This window comes from Hemiscyllium ocellatum, chromosome 35 (genome assembly GCF_020745735.1).
Source record: "Hemiscyllium ocellatum isolate sHemOce1 chromosome 35, sHemOce1.pat.X.cur, whole genome shotgun sequence".
Lineage (NCBI taxonomy): Eukaryota > Metazoa > Chordata > Chondrichthyes > Orectolobiformes > Hemiscylliidae > Hemiscyllium > Hemiscyllium ocellatum.
Genome location: NC_083435.1, coordinates 24,699,129 through 24,722,649, shown reverse-complemented (window position 1 = coordinate 24,722,649; position 23,521 = coordinate 24,699,129). Strand labels below are relative to the sequence as shown.

The 23,521-nt window shown below is 49.7% G+C and overlaps 1 long non-coding RNA gene across 1 annotated transcript in view; it reads left to right on the top strand.

Annotated features, from left to right (window-relative positions):
- LOC132832844 (uncharacterized) overlaps positions 1–23,521 on the top strand; it is a 46,146-nt gene that overhangs the window by 4,720 nt on the left and 17,905 nt on the right. The window contains exon 2 of the long non-coding RNA XR_009646994.1: positions 11,791–11,921. This is a non-coding gene — a long non-coding RNA (uncharacterized LOC132832844). The remainder of the gene's footprint in view (positions 1–11,790; positions 11,922–23,521) is intronic.

The following is a 23,521-nucleotide window of genomic DNA, read 5'->3' as shown; positions in this document are numbered from 1 at the left end:
GTGATGATGATGGGTGATGATGATGATGGGTGATGATGATGATGATGATAATAATGATGATGGGTGATGATGATGATGATGATGATGATGGGTGATGGTGATGATGATGATGGGTGATGATGATGATGATGATGATGATGGGTGATGATGATGATGATGATAATAATGATGATGGGTGATGATGATGATGGGTGATGATGATAATGATGGGTGATGATGGTGATGATGATGATGGGTGATGATGATGATGATGATGGGTGATGATGATGACCGTGGGTGATGAAGATGATGATGACGGTGGGTGATGATAATGATAAAATTATGATGATGATGGTGGTGGAGATTGACATTGATGATGATAATGAAGATGGTGGGTGATGTGGATGAATGTGAGGCCTTTCACGTTGACAGCAAGAATGTAAAAGCAGATTTTTTTTGAAGAAGTTTGAAACTTCTGAATTTCTATATTCAGAGGGGCTCGGATAAGGAATGTCGAGATTGAAAGTGGAGATACAATGATAAACAAGGGGGGATTGCAGTACAAAAACACTGATAATGTCCTAACGTTGTACAGAGCCAGGGTGAGACCGCACTGGCAGCGCTTTTCAGTATTGGAAGAGTTTGAGTTGGACTCAGGGTGGCACAAAAAGGGTGATGGAGCGAAAGTGAGGGGCAATGCAGCGAGAGTGAGGAGCAATGGTAAAAGGGTAATGGAGCGAGAGTGAGGGGCAATGGTAAAAGGATAATGGAGTGAGAGTGAGGGGCAATGGTAAAAGGATAATGGAGTGAGAGTGAGGAGCAATGGTAAAAGGGTAATGGTGTGAGAGTGAGGGGCAATGGTAAAAGGGTAATGGTGTGAGAGTGAGGGGCAATGGTAAAAGAGTAATGGTGTGAGAGTGAGGGGCAATGGTAAAAGGGTAATGGTGTGAGAGTGAGGGACAATGGTAAAAGGGTAATGGAGCGAGAGTGAGGAGCAATGGTAAAAGGGTAATGGAGTGAGAGTGAGGAGCAATGGTAACAGGGTAATGGAGTGAGAGTGAAGGGCAATGGTAAAAGAGTAATGGTGTGAGAGTGAGGGGCAATAGTAAAAGGGTAATGGAGTGAGAGTGAGGAGCAATGGTAAAAGAGTAATGGAGTGAGAGTGAGGAGCAATGGTAAAAGAATAATGGAGTGAGAGTGAGGGGCAATGGTAAAAGGGTAATGGAGTGAGAGTGAGGGGCAATGGTAAAAGTATAATGGAGCGAGAGTGAGGGGCAATGGTAAAAGGGTAATGGAGTGAGAGTGAGGAGCAATGGTAAAAGAGTAATGGAGTGAGAGTGAGGAGCAATGGTAACAGGGTAATGGAGTGAGAGTGAGGGGCAATGGTAAAAGAGTAATGGAGTGAGAGTGAGGAGCAATGGTAAAAGAATAATGGAGTGAGAGTGAGGGGCAATGGTAAAAGGATAATGGAGTGAGAGTGAGGGGCAATGGTAAAGGGGTAATGGAGTGAGAGTGAGGGGCAATGGTAAAAGTATAATGGAGTGAGAGTGAGGGGCAATGGTAAAAGGGTAATGGAGTGAGAGTGAGGGGTAATGGTAAAGGGGTAATGGAGTGAGAGTGAGGGGCAATGGTAAAAGTATAATGGAGTGAGAGTGAGGGGCAATGGTAAAAGGGTAATGGAGTGAGAGTGAGGGGCAATGGTAAAGGGGTAATGGAGCGAGAGTGAGGGGCAATGGTAAAAGGGTAATGATTTGAGAGTGAGGGGCAATGGTAAAAGTGTAATGGAGTGAGAGTGAGGGGCAATGGTAAAGGGGTAATGGAGCGAGAGTGAGGGGCAATGGTGAAAGGGTAATGATTTGAGAGTGAGGGGCAATGGTAAAAGTGTAATGGAGTGAGAGTGAGGGGCAATGGTAAAGGGGTAATGGAGCGAGAGTGAGGGGCAATGGTGAAAGGGTAATGATTTGAGAGTGAGGGGCAATGGTAAAAGTGTAATGGAGTGAGAGTGAGGGGCAATGGTAACAGGGTAATGGAGTGAGAGTGAGGGGCAATGGTAAAGGGGTAAGGGAGTGAGAGTGAGGGGCAATGGTAAAGGGGTAAGGGAGTGAGAGTGAGGGGCAATGGTAACAGGGTAATGGAGTGAGAGTGAGGGGCAATGGTAAAAGGGTAATGGAGTGAGAGTGAGGGGCAATGGTAACAGGGTAATGGAGTGAGAGTGAGGGGCAATGGTAAAAGGGTAATGGAGTGAGAGTGAGGGGCAATGGTAAAAGGGTAATGGAGTGAGAGTGAGGGGCAATGGTAAATGGGTAATGGAGTGAGAGTGAGGGGCAATGGTAAAGGGGTAAGGGAGTGAGAGTGAGGGGCAATGGTAACAGGGTAATGGAGTGAGAGTGAGGGGCAATGGTAAAAGGGTAATGGAGTGAGAGTGAGGGGCAATGGTAAAAGGGTAATGGAGTGAGAGTGAGGAGCAATGGTAAAAGGGTAACGGAGTGAGTGTGAGGGGTAATGGTAAAGGGGTAATGGAGTGAGAGTGAGGGGCAATGGTAAAAGGGTAATGGAGCGAGAGTGAGGGGCAATGGTAAAAGGGTAATGGAGTGAGAGTGAGGGGCAATGGTAAAAGGGTAATGGAGTGAGAGTGAGGGGCAATGGTAAAAGGATAATGGAGTGAGATTGAGGGGCAATGGTAAAAGGGTAATGGAGTGAGAGTGAGGGGCAATGGTAACAGGGTAATGGAGTGAGAGTGAGGGACAATGGTAAAAGGGTAATGGAGTGAGAGTGAGGGGCAATGGTAACAGGGTAATGGAGTGAGAGTGAGGGGTAATGGTGTGAGAGTGAGGAGCAGCAGTAAAGACCTGAGGAAGCTGCGCTTATTCATCAAATCCCTACAGCTGTTGGGCCCGCCAAATCCACAATAACACTTCGAAGAGCATCCCACCCAGACCCACCACATAACCCTGCATTTCCCATGGCAAATCTACCTAGACCACACATCCTTGGACACTATGGGGCAATTTCCTAGGGTCAGTCCACCCTAATCTGCACACCTCTGCACTTTGGGAGGAAACCTACACAGGCAACCTGCAAACTCCACACAGACAGTCGCCTGAAGGTGGAATCGAACCCGCATTGTCAGCACCATGAGTCGGCAGTGCTATCCAGTGAGTCACCCTTCCAATGTCTTGGGTTATACACCGTTTCTCCCCATTCCCACTGAAGTTATGATTAAGCGGGCTTTCCGTCCCGTTCTCCAGATCTGTGTAAGCAAAAGAAAATCCAAAGAATGCACCTTTTGGTTTTTCTATCCTTTTCCCGCCTCAGTTTTGTATCTCCACCCAATTACAATTTAAAGACTGAAAACATTTCTGAGCTGTGCAACGTCTGGCCGTCGTAACAATGATGTGATGATGTTGGAGTGATTGACATGCGAATTAATCACTTGGTGTTTGACGTGGCCATAGATTTCAGTTTTATAGTGAGACATTCAGGAGAGAAATACATCTTCCAATCGCATGACGAGTTATGACGCTGTGGAATGCCTGAAGGGCATCAGGGAATATAGCAGACATCATTTTTCTTTTAGAAAGCATGAACAGAAACAAAAGGCTCACATTTCTGTAGCGCCTTTCGCAATCTCAACTGTCCCAGAGAGCTTTCCAGCAACTGAAGGTCAAGAAGCACCACCAAAATTATCACTGCTTTCTCAGAGAAGGGTGTGAGAATGGAACCTACACTTGTTGACATCATCTCTGCATCACTAACCAGACATCCAGCCAACTGAGCTAAACCAATCCGACACTGTCAGCGTGCTAATGTACAAGTCACACCATAGACAGTTTGTGCACAGTGAATTCCTATCAGTGTTAAAATTGGCCAGGCCAGGGCAGTAGGTTGGAATGGTTGGCTGATTGGATTATGTTGAACCCTCAGCTCAGGAATGGGCAATTTGCCCCGAGTATGTGAGATGACTTCTGCACTTTGTAATCTCACCCCATCAGCAGAAGCTTCAATTCCTTTCGCCCTCATGCACTTAAGCCACCAGCCTCTGGTTAGCTCATGGCTGACCTACAAAACACAGTGATACCAACTGCACGGGTTTGATGGGCACTACTCGGTCAGGTTACCATGAAGGACTCTCCTGTTCGCTTCGCCTGCAGCACAGTGATCCTTAGGGTAGACCACCTCCAGTCCCCTCTTGCATGACAGCACAGTCTTATGGCTGGGTGTGACTATGGGGACTTTATCAATCTAATATCCCTTTAAGGAGGAGACAGTGAAAGCTGCAGATGATTAAGGATGATCAGCCATGATCATATTGAATGGCGGTGCAGGCTCGAAGGGCTGAATGGCCTACTCCTGCACCAAATGTCTAATGTCTATTGTCTATGCTGGTGAGTCAGAATCGAGACATGGTGCTGCAAAAGCACAGCCGGTCAGGCAGCATCCGAGGAGCAGGAGAGTCGATGTTTTAGGCATAAGCTCTTCATCAGGGCTTCGAGTTAGAAATGGTTCACCAAATGGTCAAAGCCTCAAACTCCACGTGGACTGGAGGGACTGCATGGCCTGTTTAGAGATTCACATCACTAGTTTCCCTCCCACACCGAGCATGCTCATAGAATCCCTACAGTGTGGGAGCAGGCCATTCAGTCCATACCTCCCCCCTCCTCCTCCTTCTCGTCAGAGCAACCCACCCCTATTCAATCCCTGCAGTTCCCGTGGCTAATCCACCTCACCTGCGAGTCTCTGGCCACCATTGGTAAGTCATTTGGCCAATCCACCCTAACCTGCGCATGTTTGGACTGTGGGAGGAAACCGGAGCACCCGGAGGAAACCCACACAGACATGGGGAGAATTTGCAAGTTCTACACAGACAGTCTCCCTAGGGTGGGATTGAACTCAGGTCCCTGGCACTGTGAGGCAGCTAACCACTGAGCCACCGTGCTGTCCTGTTCATAAAGTATCTTCAGGTGAAAAGATTAGCATCACTAAAATTATCTTAATCTCTTACTTATGGCAGGCCAAGGCAATACAGTAATGAATTTCTGCACTAGATTGCGGTGTTACACAATTACCCCTCCCCTGCAATCAGAAAGCAGCATAATATTTTGCTATCACTGTGTCTAGGACACTATTGCTGATGATAAGCCTATTGTGGAAGACAGCAACTATTAAATTTTGAACTTTAGCATGAGCTGGTAGGTGATAACGTTCCTTTTGTTGCTGTTGGGTTCACACATGGTTAAATGTCACTTACAATTCCATCATTGTTTCCCACAGTCAGGGCGGCTGCACTCGAGAATGTCACTTAATGTCACGTATTTGGTTGTGATGCTTATGTCACGTCCCTCCCTGTGTTATAACCCATTCATCCAATATAACAGACAAGCATTAAACTGCCTGCAGATTTATTGTCTGTCTTGAATTCCCCGTTTGTGTCTGATGACAGCAGAGGAATTGATTTGTAAATCGTCTGTCTGCCCAACTCCCAGCCTGACAGAAACTAAAAAAAGATTACATTCACTAAAAAGAACCCAAAGTGATTCATACTAACCGAGACTGCTTTCTATTAGTTTCCTTAAATGAACATTTTGTTAATCCCTTACACCTGAAGCAAAATTTTTCCCACCTTAAATGCTGAAATAGCAACTCATTCATCATTTCTATTTTCTGCAAAAGGATTTTTGAACTTCATGATGTTACATGCTCTTTTTGATATTAGATACAGAAATTATTTTTTTTTAAATACAGGGATCCCCCGCTTTCCAAAAGTAGAGCGTTCCTAAGAAACCGTCCGTAAACCAAATGACATAAAACAAAGAAACAATTGTCATTAATTTATATGTGAAACATTATTTTCGTAAAAGTGAAAATCCTATTCAGATTTCTTTTGGTTAGCGAAAACAGGAACCATTGCAGGTCTTCCCTAAGTGGCGTACATCGAACTTTTGAAAAGTGCGGGATATCTGTATTTCCTCATGGAAGGTGGGGGGTTTTGTTGGCTGTGCCCAGCACTTATTGCCTGTCCCTAGTTGCCCTTGAGAAGGTAGCCATCTTGAGCTACTGCAATCCATGTGCTGTGGGTTGACCCACAATACCGCGATGGAAGGAATACCAGGCATTTGACCCAGTGACAGACAGAGGTGGTCATAGCCTGGCATTTATTTGGCGCGAATGTCACTTGTCAGCCCAAGCCTGGATATTGTCCAGATCTTGTTGAATTTGGACATGGACTGCTTCAGTATCTGAGGAGTCGTGAGTGGTGCTGAGCATTGTGCAATCATCAGCGAACATCCCCACTTCTGACCTTATGACATAGGGGAGGTCATGGATGAAGCAGTTGGAGATGGTTGGGCCTAGGACACTACACTGAGGAACTCCTGCAGACAGTCCTGGAGCTACGATGACTGACCTCCAACAATCATGACCATTTTCCTTTTTATCAGGTATGACTCCAACCAGTGGAGAGTTTGCCTCCCCTGATACCCATTGATTCTAGTTTTGCTTGGGCCCCTTCATGCCACACTTGGTCGAATGCAGCCTTAATGTCAAGGGTGGTCACTTTCCCCTCCCCTCTGGAACTCAGCTCTTTTGTCCATGTTTGACCCAAGGCTGTAATGAGGTCAGGAGCTGAGTGGCCCTGGTGGAACCCAAACTGGGCGTCACTGAGCAGGTTATTGCTGAGCAATTGATGATGACCCCTTCCATCACTTTACTGAGGATGGAGAGTAGACTGATTGGGTGGTAATTGGCCAGGTTTGATGTCTCCTGCTTTTCATGTACAGGACATGCATGGGCAATTTTCCACATTGTCGGGTAGATGCCAGTGTTGTAACTGTGCTGGAAAAGCTTGGCTAGGCAACCGGCAAGTTCTGGACCATAGCGTTCAGGATTATTGCTGGACTGTTATCAGGGCCTACAATCTTTGCAGTATCCAGTATTTCCAACTGTTTCTTGATATCACAAGGAGTGAATCGAATTGGCTGGAGACTGGTAGCTGTAATGCTGGAGGTCAGAATGGATCATCCACTCGGCACTTCTGGCTGAAGATTGTTGCAAATGCTTCAGCCTTATCTTGCAATGGTGTGCTGGGCTCCTCCATCACTGAGGATGGGGATATTTATAGGGCCTCCTCCAGTGAGATGTTTAATTGTCCACCATCATTCACTCATGGCGTGGCAGGACTGCAGAGCTTAGATCTGATCCATTAGTCATGAGATCGCGTAATTCTGTCTATGACTTGCTGCTTATGGTGTTTGACAAGTAGTCTTGTGGGTGGCTTCACCAGGTTGACACCTCATCTTCAGGTCTGCCTGGTGCTGCTCCTGGCATGCCCTCCTGCACTCTCCATTGAACCAGGGTTGATCCTCTTGGTTTGATGGTCATGGTTGAGTGGGGGATATGCCAGGCCATGAAGTTACAGACTGTGCTGGAGTACAATTCTGCTGCTGTTGATGGCCCGCAACTCTTCATGGATGCCCAGTCTTGAGCTGCTGGATCGGAACACTTCAACCCCAGGGCATCAATGTGGACTTCACCAGTTTCCTCATTTCCCCTTCCCCCACCTCACCCCAGTTCCAAACTTCCAGCTCAGCACTGTCCCCATGACTTGTCCGACCTGGCTATCTTCTTTTCACCTATCCGCTCCACCCTCCCCTCTGATCTATCACCTTCGTACCCACCCCCACTCACCTATTGTACTCTATGCTACTTTCTCCCCACCCCCCCACCCTCCTCTCATTTGTCTCTCCCCACTCTGCAGGCACTCTGCCTCTGCTCCTGATGAAGGGCTTTTGCCCGAAACGTTGATTTTCCTGCTCCTCGGATGCTGCCTGAACTGCTGTGCTTTTCCAGCACCACTCTGATCTAGAATCTGTTCGAAGTCCGTCCCATTTAGCACATTGATAGTGCCAGACCACACAATGGAGGTTATTCTCAATGTGAAGGCGGGACTTGATCTCCACAAGGACAGTGCGGTGGTCACTCTGACCGATACTGCCATGGACAGATGCTTCTGCAGCTGGCAGATTGGTGAGGATGGGGGTCAAGTCTGTGTTTCCCTCTTGTTGGTTCACTCCCCACCTGCCGCAGACCCGGTCCAGCAGCTAGGTCCTTTGGGACCCTACCAGCCTGAGCTGTCATACTGCTGCCGAGTCACTGTTGATGATGAACGTTGCAATCCCCCAGGAGACAGCGAAGTCTGCAGATGCTGAAGATCAGAGTTGAGAACGTGGTGCTAGAAAAGCACAGCAGGTCAGACACCATCCGAGGAGCAGGAAAATCGACATTTCGGGCCAGAGCCCTTCATCAATCCCCCACCCAGAGTACATTTTACACTCTTACCACCCTCAGTGCTTCCTCCAAGTCTTGTACAAGCTGAAAGAGGACTGATTCATCAGCCGAGGAAGGGCAGTATGTGGTAACCAGCAGGTAGATTCCTTGCTCATGTTTGACCTGAAGCTGTGAGATTATATGGGGCCCAGAGTCAATGAGGACTCGCAGTGGGGGAGGGGGGTGTGGGGGGCTCCCTCCTGACTGTGTCCCACTATGCTGCCACCTCTGCTGGGTCTCTCATCCTGGTGGAACAGGCCAAATCCAGGGATGGCGATGGGGCATTGTCTGTAAGGTGCGATTCCGTGGGTTTGTCTATGGCAGCCTGTGAGACAGCCCTCCCAATTTTGGTCCAAGCCCCTGGACGTAATGCTGGAGGACTTTGCAGGGTCAACGGGGCTGCTTCTGCCGTTGTCTTTTCCGGTGTTGAAGCCACTTTCATTTTTTTGTTGAGACTTAGTACAAGTGAATGGCGCAGAGGCCATTTCAGAGGGCAATTGAGACTAAGCCCCATTGCTTTTAGTCTGGAGTCATGTGTAGGCCAGACCAGGTAAGATTGGCAGATTTCCTTTGCTGAAGGATTTTAATGAACCTGGAGTCATAGAGCCATAGAGATGTACAGCACGGAAACAGACCCTTCGGTCCTACCCATCCACACTCACCAGATATCCCAACCCAATCTGGTCCCACCTCCCACGGTCCATATCCCTCCAAAATTGGTCCAGGAAGATGCGATATGATGCAGCTTATTTCCTTCTGTGTTGGATGAAGCAGAAAGTATTCAAACATATGCAATTATTGATGTTTACAAATGAAAGGCAACATGAATTTAAGTTTTCATGAGGCGCTTGAGATTCGAAGATGGGCACCCAGAAATCCCACAAAGAGAAACAGCAGGAGTTTCCTCATCAATCACAGAAAAGCACCTTACTTGAAGACCAGCATTTCCAGGTGTAAGCTATCCCTCAGTACTCAGGTTCACGGTGAGGTTTGAACTGTACCATTGCCATGTACAGGGAAGAGTACAACTCATTGAGACAGGTAGGTTGACAACTGGCAATGATTTCATGGTCAACATGAAATGTGTTAATTTTAATACCGAACTTAAATTTCACCATCTGATTTGAACCCAAGTCCCCAGAACATTAGCTGAGTTCTCCCCCCCACATCCTATCAGAAAGATGTTGCGATACTTGAAAGGGTTCAGAAAAGATTTACAAGGGTGTTGCCAGGGTTGGAGGATTTGAGCTAAAGGGAGAGGCTGGGGCTGTTTTCCCTGGAGTGTCAGAGGCTGAGGGGTGACCTTATAGAGGTTTATAAAATCAGGAGGGGCTTGGATAGGATAAATAGAGAAGGTCTTTTCCCTGAGATGGGGGAGTCCAAAACTAGAGGGCATAGGTTTAGGGTGAGAGGGGAACGATTTAAAAGGGACCTAAGGGGCAACGTTTTCACACAGAGGGTGGTACGTGTATGGAATGAGCTGCCAGAGGGAGTGGTGGAGGCTGGTACAATTGCAACATTTAAAAGGCATCTGGATGGGTATATGAACAGGAAGGGTTTGGAGGGATCTGGGCCGGGTGCTGGCAGGTGGGACTCGATTAGGTTGGGATATCTGGTCGGCCTGGACGTGTTTCCGTGCTGTACAGTTCTATGACCTCCGAGATGAATAGTCTTGTGATCACCCCACTAGGCCATCGGGTCCCCTCAGCTTCCATACTTCCCTCACACTTTATCTCAGGACAAATGGCTTGAAAGTCTTTAAGTGCCAAGCCTTTCGTCCAAATTCTGGAGCTTTGATGTTTGCCGTTTGCTGCAGACATAAATTCTTAAAACTAATGAACCATTTCCACCTGATCATAAGCAGCAGAGAGCATCATCACAGAATTTGCTGAAACCTCAGTACTATTGAGACATGGTGCTATTTTTGGCACAGAGGAAGACCATTCAGTTCATACCAGCCCCGATTCTGTCATCCCCTGTCTCATTATCTCCGTCTGCCTCTCAAACCTGTAGCCCAAGGGGCTAATTTGTCAAATTATAAATCGATCCACTTAAAGCCAGAAAGATTACATTTAACACCACCCAATGCATCCAGAAATCATCTCCGTAGTCAGAATGTCATGGAAACAAAAGCCAGCTTTCAACAATTCAAGTTAATCTCAATTATTCTACATGAATTCAGGTCAAACTTTCATTCAGCAAACTCAACAGACAAAACAAAGTGGGATAGCACACACTTGGGACACACAAAATGATGGCAACAGTCTGCTTTTGTTCTGGCTTCGGATGTCTTTACAAAGGCTGTGTTGACAATGGAAAAGCAGTGAACAGTTTCACCGGTTACACCAAAGTATTGCCATGGCAGCAATTCCCACGGTTTTTGAGCGTTGAAACAGCTCCCCCCCCACCCCCCCAACCCCCGCGCCCCCTCCCCCCCTCCCCCGCTAGTTTCTTTCATTCATAATTCTCCCCCACCTCTAGCTGGCAATCTCAGGCTGAAATAGACCCAGTCAATCATTACAACTTCACTTCAGTCGTTCCTCACTGATTAGAGTCGTCCATCCCTGTGATGGGTCGTGACCTCACATTGCCAAAATTGCTTTATATTCCAAAGTGGTCAGCTCAGCAGCACGGTTTCAGATATTTCAACACCAAAAACCTGACTCAGAGTCGTAGCAATGTACAGCATGGAAACAGACCCTTCGGTCCAACCTGTCCATGCCGACCATTTATCCCAACGCAATCTAGTCCCACTTGCCAGCCTTGACTCATATCTCTCTAAACCCTTTCTATTCATATACCCACACAGATGCCTTTTAAATGCTGTAATTGTACCAACTTCCACCACTTCCTCTGGCAGCTCATTCCATACACACACCACCCTCTGTGTGAAAACAGAGATCCCTTTTAAATTTTTTCCCTCTCACCCTCAACCATGCCCTCCAGTTCTGGACTCCCACACCCCAGTGAAAAAAACCTTGTCTATTTACCCTAACCATGCCCCTCATGGTTTTATAAACCTCTACAAGGTCACCCCTAAGCCTCTGACACTCCAGGGAAAACAGCCCCAGCCTAGTCAGCCTATCTGTTTAGCTCAAACCTTCCAGCCCTGGCAACATCCTTGTAAATCTTTTCTGAACCCTCTCAAGTTTCACAACATCCTTCCTTTAGAAGGGAGAGCAGAACTGCACAGAGTATTCCAAAAGTGGCCTGCCCAATGTCCTGTAAAGCCATAACTTGTTTCTCCGAAATTGATAGGTTATTTAGATATGTAAGCCAAACCAAAAGCACCACATGACAGTAGCTAGAATGCATTGAGCAGATTGGTGGAGTGATAGACATGGAAATTAACTTAAAGCAGACTCTTTTAAAGACAGTCTTACCTGCACAAGGCAAGAAGAGTTCCCACACTCTTCAATACATTTTAATTCTTTCCTTCTCCTGCTGTGTCCTCAACTTTCTAAAAAAAATTTTTATTTACTTCTTTAGCCAATCTGTCCATGTTCCCGAACAATCAGCAGGTCAGCTCCAAGGATTCACCATGTCCTGTTCGCATTTTCCTTGGAATTCCTGGACAACATTTGGTTGAAGTTTTGATGTTCCAAGTTGCATGGTACCAGGTATTTGATTGGGGCTTTTGCGATCATTCTTTTGTTCTTTCACTAGTTGTTAGTGCAGTTAACCAGGCCAGCCATTGCTGTCATTCACTAAGGTGTCTGTGAGAAGGTGGCAGTGACCAGTCTTCCTGAAGGCCTGCAATCCATCTGGGTGGGTCAGTACACACTGTGCTGTTTGGGTCAGTACACACTGGGCTGTTTGGAGGATCAGTACGCACTGGGCTGTTTGGGTCAGTACACACTGTGCTGTTTGGAGGATCAGTACACACTGTGCTGTTTGGGTCAGTACACAATGTGCTGTTTGGGTCAGTACACAATGTGTTGGTTGGTGGGTCAGTACACACTGTGCTGTTTGGTGGGTCAGTACACACTGTGCTGGTTGGTGGGTCAGTGCACACTGTGCTGTTTAGGTCAGTACACACCGTGCTGTTTGGTGGGTCAGTACGCACTGGGCTGTCGGGTGGGTCAGTGCACACTTAGCTGTTTGGTGAGTCAGTACACACTGTGCTGTTTGGGTCAGTACACACTGTGCTGTTTGGTGGGTCAGTACGCACTGGGCTGTTTGGGTCAGTGCACACTGTGCTGTTTGGGTCAGTACACACTGTGCTGTTTGGTGGGTCAGTACGCACTGGGCTGTTTGATGGGTCAGTACACACTGTGCTGTTTGGGTCAGTGCACACTGTGCTGTTTGGGTCAGTACACACTGTGCTGTTTGGTGGGTCAGTACGCACTGGGCTGTTTGGTGGGTCAGTACGCACTGTGCTGTTTGGGTCAGTGCACACTGGGCTGTTTGGTGGGTCAGTACGCACTGGGCTGTTTGGTGGGTCAGTATGCACTGGGCTGTTTGGTGGGTCAGTACACACTGAGCTGTTTGGTGGGTCAGTACGCACTGGGCTGTTTGGTGGGTCAGTACACACTGTGCTGTTTGGGTCAGTACACACTGTGCTGTTTGGTGGGTCAGTACGCACTGGGCTGTTTGGGTCAGTGCACACTGGGCTGTTTGGTGGGTCAGTGCACACTGGGCTGTTTGGTGGGTCAGTACTCACTGTGCTGTTTGGTGGGTCAGTACACACTGTGCTGTTTGGGTCAGTACACACTGTGCTGTTTGGTGGGTCAGTACGCACTGGGCTGTTTGGGTCAGTGCACACTGTGCTGTTTGGTGGGTCAGTACTCACTGGGCTGTTTGGTGGGTCAGTACACACTGTGCTGTTTGGGTCAGTACACACTGTGCTGTTTGGTGGGTCAGTACGCACTGGGCTGTTTGGGTCAGTGCACACTGGGCTGTTTGGTGGGTCAGTACTCACTGGGCTGTTTGGTGGGTCAGGACACAATGTGTTGGTTGGTGGGTCAGTACTCACTGGGCTGTTTGGTGGGTCAGTACACACTGTGCTGTTTGGTGGGTCAGTACACATTGTGCTGTTTGGGTCAGTACACACTGGGCTGTTTGGGTCAGTACACACTGCTGTTTGGTGGGTCAGTACACACTGTGCTGTTTGGGTCAGTACACACTGGGCTGTTTGGTGGGTCAGTACGCACTGGGCTGTTTGGTGGATCAGTACACACTGTGCTGTTTGGGTCAGTACACACTGTGCTGTTTGGTGGGTCAGTACGCACTGTGCTGTTTGGGTCAGTACACACTGTGCTGTTTGGTGGGTCAGTACACACTGTGCTGTTTGGGTCAGTACACACTGTGCTGTTTGGTGGGTCAGTACGCACTGTGCTGTTTGGGTCAGTACACACTGTGCTGTTTGGTGGGTCAGTACGCACTGTGCTGTTTGGGTCAGTACACACTGTGCTGTTTGGTGGGTCAGTACACACTGTGCTGTTTGGGTCAGTACACACTGGGCTGTTTGGTGGGTCAGTACGCACTGGGCTGTTTGGTAGGTCAGTACGCACTGGGCTGTTTGGTGGGTCAGTACACACTGTGCTGTTTGGGTCAGTACACACTGTGCTGTTTGGTGGGTCAGTACTCACTGGGCTGTTTGGTGGGTCAGTACACACTGTGCTGTTTGGGTCAGTACACACTGGGCTGTTTGGGTCAGTGCACACTGGGCTGTTTGGTGGGTCAGTGCACACTGGGCTGTTTGGTGGGTCAGTACTCACTGGGCTGTTTGCTGGGTCAGTACACACTGTGCTGTTTGGGTCAGTACACACTGTGCTGTTTGGTGGGTCAGTACACACTGTGCTGTTTGGGTCAGTACACACTGTGCTGTTTGGGTCAGTACACACTGGGCTGTTTGGGTCAGTGCACACTGGGCTGTTTGGTGGGTCAGTGCACACTGGGCTGTTTGGTGGGTCAGTACTCACTGGGCTGTTTGCTGGGTCAGTGCACACTGCTGTTTGGTGGGTCAGTACTCACTGGGCTGTTTGGGTCAGTGCACACTGGGCTGTTTGGTGGGTCAGTACACACTGTGCTGTTTGGTGGGTCAGTACACATTGTGCTGTTTGGGTCAGTACACACTGTGCTGTTTGGGTCAGTACACACTGTGCTGTTTGGTGGGTCAGTACACACTGTGCTGTTTGGGTCAGTACACACTGGGCTGTTTGGTGGGTCAATACGCACTGGGCTGTTTGGGTCAGTACACACTGTGCTGTTTGGGTCAGTACACACTGTGCTGTTTGGTGGGTCAGTACACACTGTGCTGTTTTGGTCAGTACACACTGTGCTGTTTGGTGGGTCAGTACGCACTGGGCTGTTTGGTGGGTCAGTACGCACTGTGCTGTTTGGTGGGTCAGTACACACTGTGCTGTTTGGGTCAGTACACACTGTGCTGTTTGGTGGGTCAGTACGCACTGGGCTGTTTGGGTCAGTGCACACTGGGCTGTTTGGTGGGTCAGTGCACACTGGGCTGTTTGGTGGGTCAGTACTCACTGGGCTGTTTGGTGGGTCAGTACACACTGTGCTGTTTGGCTCAGTACACACTGTGCTGTTTGGTGGGTCAGTACGCACTGGGCTGTTTGGGTCAGTACACACTGGGCTGTTTGGTGGGTCAGTACGCACTGGGCTGTTTGGGTCAGTACTCACTGTGCTGTTTGGTGGGTCAGGACACAATGTGTTGGTTGGTGGGTCAGTACACACTGTGCTGTTTGGGTCAGTACTCACTGGGCTGTTTGGTGGGTCAGTACACACTGTGCTGTTTGGGTCAGTACACACTGTGCTGGTTGGTGGGTCAGTACACACTGTGCTGGTTGGGATGTCAGTACACACTGTGCTGTTTGTGTCAGTACACACTGTGCTGTTTGGGTCAGTACACACTGTGCTGCTTGGTGGGTCAGTACACACTGTGCTGTTTGGTGGGTCAGTACACACTGTGCTGTTTGGGTCAGTACACACTGTGCTGTTTGGTGGGTCAGTACGCACTGGGCTGTTTGGGTCAGTACACACTGGGCTGTTTGGGTCAGTACACACTGGGCTGTTTGGTGGGTCAGTACTCACTGGGCTGTTTGGTGGGTCAGGACACAATGTGTTGGTTGGTGGGTCAGTACTCACTGGGCTGTTTGGTGGGTCAGTACACACTGTGCTGTTTGGTGGGTCAGTACACACTGTGCTGTTTGGGTCAGTACACACTGTGCTGGTTGGTGTTCAGTACACACTGTGCTGTTTGGGTCAGTGCACACTGTGCTGTTTGGGTCAGCACACACTGTGCTGTTTGGGTCAGTACGCACTGTGTGTTTGGTGGGTCAGTACACACTGTGCTGTTTGGGTCAGTACACACTGGGCTGTTTGGTGGGTCAGTACGCACTAGGCTGTTTGGTGGGTCAGTACACACTGTGCTGTTTGGGTCAGTACACACTGGGCTGTTTGGTGGGTCAGTACGCACTAGGCTGTTTGGTGGGTCAGTACACACTGTGCTGTTTGGGTCAGTACACACTGGGCTGTTTGGTGGGTCAGTACGCACTAGGCTGTTTGGTGGGTCAGTACACACTGTGCTGTTTGGGTCAGTACACACTGTGCTGTTTGGTGGGTCAGTACGCACTGGGCTGTTTGGGTCAGTGCACACTGGGCTGTTTGGTGGGTCAGTACTCACTGGGCTGTTTGGTGGGTCAGTACACACTGTGCTGTTTGGGTCAGTACACACTGTGCTGTTTGGTGGGTCAGTATGCACTGGGCTGTTTGGGTCAGTGCACACTGGGCTGTTTGGTGCGTCAGTACTCACTGGGCTGTTTGGTGGGTCAGTACTCACTGGGCTGTTTGGGTCAGGACACAATGTGTTGGTTGGTGGGTCAGTACTCACTGGGCTGTTTGGTGGGTCAGTACACACTGTGCTGTTTGGTGGGTCAGTACACACTGGGCTGTTTGGTGGGTCAGTACACACTGTGCTGGTTGGTGGGTCAGTACGCACTGTGCTGTTTGTGTCAGTACACACTGTGCTGTTTGTGTCAGTACACACTGTGCTGTTTGGGTCAGTACACACTGTGCTGTTTGGTGGGTCAGTACACACTGTGCTGCTTGGTGGGTCAGTACACACTGGGCTGTTTGGGTCAGTACACATTGTGCTGTTTGGTGGGTCAGTACACACTGTGCTGCTTGGTGGGTCAGTGCACACTGTGCTGTTTGGGTCAGAACACACATGCTGGTTGGTGGGTCAGTACACACTGTGCTGTTTGGGTCAGTACACATTGTGCTGGTTGGTGGGTCAGTACACACTGTGCTGTTTGGGTCAGTGCACACTGTGCTGTTTGGGTCAGTACACACTGTGCTGTTTGGAGGATCAGTACGCACTGTGCTGTTTGGTGGGTCAGTACACAATGTGTTGGTTGGTGTGTCTGTACACACTGTGCTGTTTGGTGGGTCAGTACACACTGTGCTGTTTGGGTCAGTACACACTGGGCTGTTTGGAGGATCAGTACGCACTGGGCTGTTTGGGTCAGTACACACTGTGCTGTTTGGTGGGTCAGTACACATTGTGCTGTTTGGAGGATCAGTACGCACTGTGCTGTTTGGTGGGTCAGTACACAATGTGTTGGTTGGTGTGTCTGTACACACTGTACTATTTGGGTCAGTACACACTGTGCTGTTTGGTGGGTCAATACACACTGTGCTGTTTGGTGGGTCAGTACACACTGCTGTTTGTGTCAGTACACACTGTGCTGTTTGGTGGGTCAGTACTCACTGGGCTGTTTGGTGGGTCAGTACACACTGTGCTGTTTGGGTCAGTACACACTGGGCTGTTTGGGTCAGTGCACACTGGGCTGTTTGGTGGGTCAGTGCACACTGGGCTGTTTGGTGGGTCAGTACTCACTGGGCTGTTTGCTGGGTCAGTACACACTGTGCTGTTTGGGTCAGTACACACTGTGCTGTTTGGTGGGTCAGTACACACTGTGCTGTTTGGGTCAGTACACACTGTGCTGTTTGGGTCAGTACACACTGGGCTGTTTGGGTCAGTGCACACTGGGCTGTTTGGTGGGTCAGTGCACACTGGGCTGTTTGGTGGGTCAGTACTCACTGGGCTGTTTGCTGGGTCAGTGCACACTGCTGTTTGGTGGGTCAGTACGCACTGGGCTGTTTGGGTCAGTGCACACTGGGCTGTTTGGTGGGTCAGTACACACTGTGCTGTTTGGTGGGTCAGTACACATTGTGCTGTTTGGGTCAGTACACACTGTGCTGTTTGGGTCAGTACACACTGTGCTGTTTGGTGGGTCAGTACACACTGTGCTGTTTGGGTCAGTACACACTGGGCTGTTTGGTGGGTCAATACGCACTGGGCTGTTTGGGTCAGTACACACTGTGCTGTTTGGGTCAGTACACACTGTGCTGTTTGGTGGGTCAGTACACACTGTGCTGTTTTGGTCAGTACACACTGTGCTGTTTGGTGGGTCAGTACGCACTGGGCTGTTTGGTGGGTCAGTACGCACTGTGCTGTTTGGTGGGTCAGTACACACTGTGCTGTTTGGGTCAGTACACACTGTGCTGTTTGGTGGGTCAGTACGCACTGGGCTGTTTGGGTCAGTGCACACTGGGCTGTTTGGTGGGTCAGTGCACACTGGGCTGTTTGGTGGGTCAGTACACACTGTGCTGTTTGGCTCAGTACACACTGTGCTGTTTGGTGGGTCAGTACGCACTGGGCTGTTTGGGTCAGTACACACTGGGCTGTTTGGTGGGTCAGTACGCACTGGGCTGTTTGGGTCAGTACTCACTGTGCTGTTTGGTGGGTCAGGACACAATGTGTTGGTTGGTGGGTCAGTACACACTGTGCTGTTTGGTGGGTCAGTACACACTGTGCTGTTTGGGTCAGTACACACTGTGCTGTTTGGTGGGTCAGTACGCACTGGGCTGTTTGGGTCAGTGCACACTGGGCTGTTTGGTGGGTCAGTGCACACTGGGCTGTTTGGTGGGTCAGTACTCACTGGGCTGTTTGGTGGGTCAGTACACACTGTGCTGTTTGGCTCAGTACACACTGTGCTGTTTGGTGGGTCAGTACGCACTGGGCTGTTTGGGTCAGTACACACTGGGCTGTTTGGTGGGTCAGTACGCACTGGGCTGTTTGGGTCAGTACTCACTGTGCTGTTTGGTGGGTCAGGACACAATGTGTTGGTTGGTGGGTCAGTACACACTGTGCTGTTTGGGTCAGTACTCACTGGGCTGTTTGGTGGGTCAGTACACACTGTGCTGTTTGGGTCAGTACACACTGTGCTGGTTGGTGGGTCAGTACACACTGTGCTGGTTGGGATGTCAGTACACACTGTGCTGTTTGTGTCAGTACACACTGTGCTGTTTGGGTCAGTACACACTGTGCTGTTTGGTGGGTCAGTACACACTGTGCTGTTTGGTGGGTCAGTACACACTGTGCTGTTTGGGTCAGTACACACTGTGCTGTTTGGTGGGTCAGTACGCACTGGGCTGTTTGGGTCAGTACACACTGGGCTGTTTGGGTCAGTACACACTGGGCTGTTTGGTGGGTCAGTACTCACTGGGCTGTTTGGTGGGTCAGGACACAATGTGTTGGTTGGTGGGTCAGTACTCACTGGGCTGTTTGGTGGGTCAGTACACACTGTGCTGTTTGGTGGGTCAGTACACACTGTGCTGTTTGGGTCAGTACACACTGTGCTGGTTGGTGGGTCAGTGCACACTGTGCTGTTTGGGTCAGCACACACTGTGCTGTTTGGGTCAGTACGCACTGTGTGTTTGGTGGGTCAGTACACACTGTGCTGTTTGGGTCAGTACACACTGGGCTGTTTGGTGGGTCAGTACGCACTAGGCTGTTTGGTGGGTCAGTACACACTGTGCTGTTTGGGTCAGTACACACTGGGCTGTTTGGTGGGTCAGTACGCACTAGGCTGTTTGGTGGGTCAGTACACACTGTGCTGTTTGGGTCAGTACACACTGTGCTGTTTGGTGGGTCAGTACGCACTGGGCTGTTTGGGTCAGTGCACACTGGGCTGTTTGGTGGGTCAGTACTCACTGGGCTGTTTGGTGGGTCAGTACTCACTGGGCTGTTTGGGTCAGGACACAATGTGTTGGTTGGTGGGTCAGTACTCACTGGGCTGTTTGGTGGGTCAGTACACACTGTGCTGTTTGGTGGGTCAGTACACACTGGGCTGTTTGGTGGGTCAGTACACACTGTGCTGGTTGGTGGGTCAGTACGCACTGTGCTGTTTGTGTCAGTACACACTGTGCTGTTTGTGTCAGTACACACTGTGCTGTTTGGGTCAGTACACACTGTGCTGTTTGGTGGGTCAGTACACACTGTGCTGCTTGGTGGGTCAGTACACACTGGGCTGTTTGGGTCAGTACACATTGTGCTGTTTGGTGGGTCAGTACACACTGTGCTGCTTGGTGGGTCAGTGCACACTGTGCTGTTTGGGTCAGAACACACTGCTGGTTGGTGGGTCAGTACACACTGTGCTGTTTGGGTCAGTACACATTGTGCTGGTTGGTGGGTCAGTACACACTGTGCTGTTTGGGTCAGTGCACACTGTGCTGTTTGGGTCAGTACACACTGTGCTGTTTGGAGGATCAGTACGCACTGTGCTGTTTGGTGGGTCAGTACACAATGTGTTGGTTGGTGTGTCTGTACACACTGTGCTGTTTGGTGGGTCAGTACACACTGTGCTGTTTGGGTCAGTACACACTGGGCTGTTTGGAGGATCAGTACGCACTGGGCTGTTTGGGTCAGTACACACTGTGCTGTTTGGTGGGTCAGTACACATTGTGCTGTTTGGAGGATCAGTACGCACTGTGCTGTTTGGTGGGTCAGTACACAATGTGTTGGTTGGTGTGTCTGTACACACTGTACTATTTGGGTCAGTACACACTGTGCTGTTTGGTGGGTCAATACACACTGTGCTGTTTGGTGGGTCAGTACACACTGCTGTTTGTGTCAGTACACACTGCTGGTTGGTGTGTCTGTACACACTGTGATGTTTGGGTCAGTACACACTGTGCTGTTTTATGGGTTGCTGCACACACTGTGCTGTTTTATGGGTCGCTGCACACTGTGCTGTTTTATGGGTCGCTGCACACTGTGCTATTTTATGGGTGGCTGCACACTGTGCTGTTTTATGGGTCGCTGCACACTGTGCTGTTTTATGGGTTGCTGCACACTGTGCTGTTTGGTGGGTCAGTACGCACTGGGCTGTTTGGGTCAGTGCACACTGGGCTGTTTGGTGGGTCAGTACGCACTGGGCTGTTTGGTGGGTCAGTACACACTGTGCTGTTTGGGTCAGTACACACTGTGCTGTTTGGTGGGTCAGTACGCACTGGGCTGTTTGGGTCAGTGCACACTGGGCTGTTTGGTGGGTCAGTACGCACTGGGCTGTTTGGTGGGTCAGTACTCACTGGGCTGTTTGGTGGGTCAGGACACAATGAGTTGGTTGGTGGGTCAGTACACACTGTGCTGTTTGGGTCAGTACACACTGTGCTGGTTGGTGGGTCAGTACACACTGTGCTGTTTGTGTCAGTACACACTGTGCTGTTTGGGTCAGTACACACTGTGCTGGTTGGTGGGTCAGTACACACTGTGCTGTTTGGTGGGTCAGTACACACTGTGCTGTTTGGGTCAGTACACACTGTGCTGTTTGGAGGATCAGTACGCACTGTGCTGCTTGGTGGGTCAGTACACAATGTGTTGGTTGGTGTGTCTGTACACACTGTGCTGTTTGGTGGGTCAGTACACACTGTGCTGTTTGGGTCAGTACACACTGGGCTGTTTGGAGGATCAGTACGCACTGGGCTGTTTGGGTCAGTACACACTGTGCTGTTTGGTGGGTCAGTACACATTGTGCTGTTTGGAGGATCAGTACGCACTGTGCTGTTTGGTGGGTCAGTACACAATGTGTTGGTTGGTGTGTCTGTACACACTGTACTATTTGGGTCAGTACACACTGTGCTGTTTGGTGGGTCAGTACACACTGTGCTGTTTGTTGGGTCAGTACACACTGCTGTTTGTGTCAGTACACACTGCTGGTTGGTGTGTCTGTACACACTGTGCTGTTTGGGTCAGTACACACTGTGCTGTTTTATGGGTTGCTGCACACACTGTGCTGTTTTATGGGTCGCTGCACACTGTGCTGTTTTATGGGTGGCTGCACACTGTGCTGTTTTATGGGTGGCTGCACACTGTGCTGTTTTATGGGTCGCTGCACACTGTGCTGTTTTATGGGTGGCTGCACACTGTGCTGTTTTATGGGTTGCTGCACACACTGTGCTGTTTTATGGGTTGCTGCACACTGTGCTGTTTTATGGGTTGCTGCACACTGTGCTGTTTTGTGGGTCGCTGCACACTGTGCTGTTTTATGGGTCGCTGCACACTGTGCTGTTTTAAGGGTTGCTGCACACTGTGCTGTTTGGTGGGTCAGTACACACTGTGCCGTTTGGAGGATCAGTATGCACTGGGCTATTTGGGTCAGTACACACTGTGCTGTTTGGTGGGTGAGTACACAGTGTGCTGTTTGGGTCAGTACACACTGTGCTGTTTAGTGGGTGAGTACACAGTGTGCTGTTTGGGTCAGTACACACTGTGCTGTTTAGGTCAGTACGCACTGTGCTGCTTGGGTCAGTACACACTGTGCTGTTTGGTGGGTCAGTACACACTGGGCTGTTTGGGTCAGTACACACTGTGCTGTTTGGTGGGTCAGTACGCACTGTGCTGTTTGGGTCAGTACACACTGTGCTGTTTGGGTCAGTACACACTGTGCTGTTTGGTGGGTCAGTACACACTGTGCTGTTTGGGTCAGTACACACTGGGCTGTTTGGTGGGTCAGTACACACTGTACTGTTTGGGTCAGTACACACTGTGCTGTTTGGGTCAGTACACACTGGGCTGTTTGATGGGTCAGTACACACTGGGCTGTTTGGGTCAGTACACACTGTGCTGGTTGGTGGGTCAGTACACACTGTGCTGTTTGGGTCAGTACACACTGTGCTGTTTGGTGGGTCAGTACGCACTGTGCTGTTTGGGTCAGTACACACTGTGCTGTTTGGTGGGTGAGTACACACTGTGCTGTTTGGGTCAGTACACACTGTGCTGTTTGGTGGGTCAGTACGCACTGTGCTGTTTGGGTCAGTACACACTGTGCTGTTTGGTGGGTCAGTACGCACTGTGCTGTTTGGGTCAGTACACACTGTGCTGTTTGGGTCAGTACACATTGTGCTGGTTTTTGGGTCAGTACACACTGTGCTGTTTGGGTCAGTACACACTGGGCTGTTTGGTGGGTCACTACACACTGTGCTGCTTGGGTCAGTACACACTGTGCTGTTTGGGTCAGTGCACACTGGGCTGTTTGTTGGGTCAGTACACATTGTGCTGTTTGGGTCAGTACACACTGTGCTGTTTGGTGGGTCAGTACACACTGTGCTGTTTGGTGGGTCAGTACACACTGTGCTGTTTGGGTCAGTACACACTGGGCTGTTTGGGTCAGTACACACTGTGCTGTTTGGTGGGTCAGTACACACTGTGCTGTTTGGGTCAGTACTCACTGGGCTGTTTGGTGGGTCAATACACACTGTGCTGTTTGGTGGGTCAGTACACACTGTGCTGTTTGGTGGGTCAGTACACACTGTGCTGTTTGGGTCAGTACACACTGGGCTGTTTGGGTCAGTACACACTGTGCTGTTTGGTGGGTCATTACACACTGTGCTGCTTGGGTCAGTACACACTGTGCTGTTTGGGTCAGTACACACTGTGCTGTTTGGTGGGTCAGTACACACTGTGCTGTTTGGGTCAGTACACATTGTGCTGTTTGGGTCAGTACACACTGTGCTGTTTTATGGATTGCTGCACACTGCTGTTTTATGGGTCGCTGCACACTGTGCTGTTTTATGGGTCGCTGCACACTGTGCTGTTTTATGGGTCGCTGCACACTGCTGTTTTATGGGTTGCTGCACACACTGTGCTGTTGTATGGGTTGCTGCACACTGTGCTGTTTTATGGGTTGCTGTACACTGTGCTGTTTTATGGGTCGCTGCACACTGCTGTTTTATGGGTTGCGGCACACTGTGCTGTTTTATGGGTTGCTGCACACTGTGCTGTTTTAAGGGTTGCTGCACACTGTGCTGTTTTATGGGTCAGTACACACTGTGCTGTTTGGGTCAGTACACACTGGGCTGTTTGGTGGGTCAGTACACACTGTGCTGCTTGGGTCAGTACACACTGTGCTGTTTG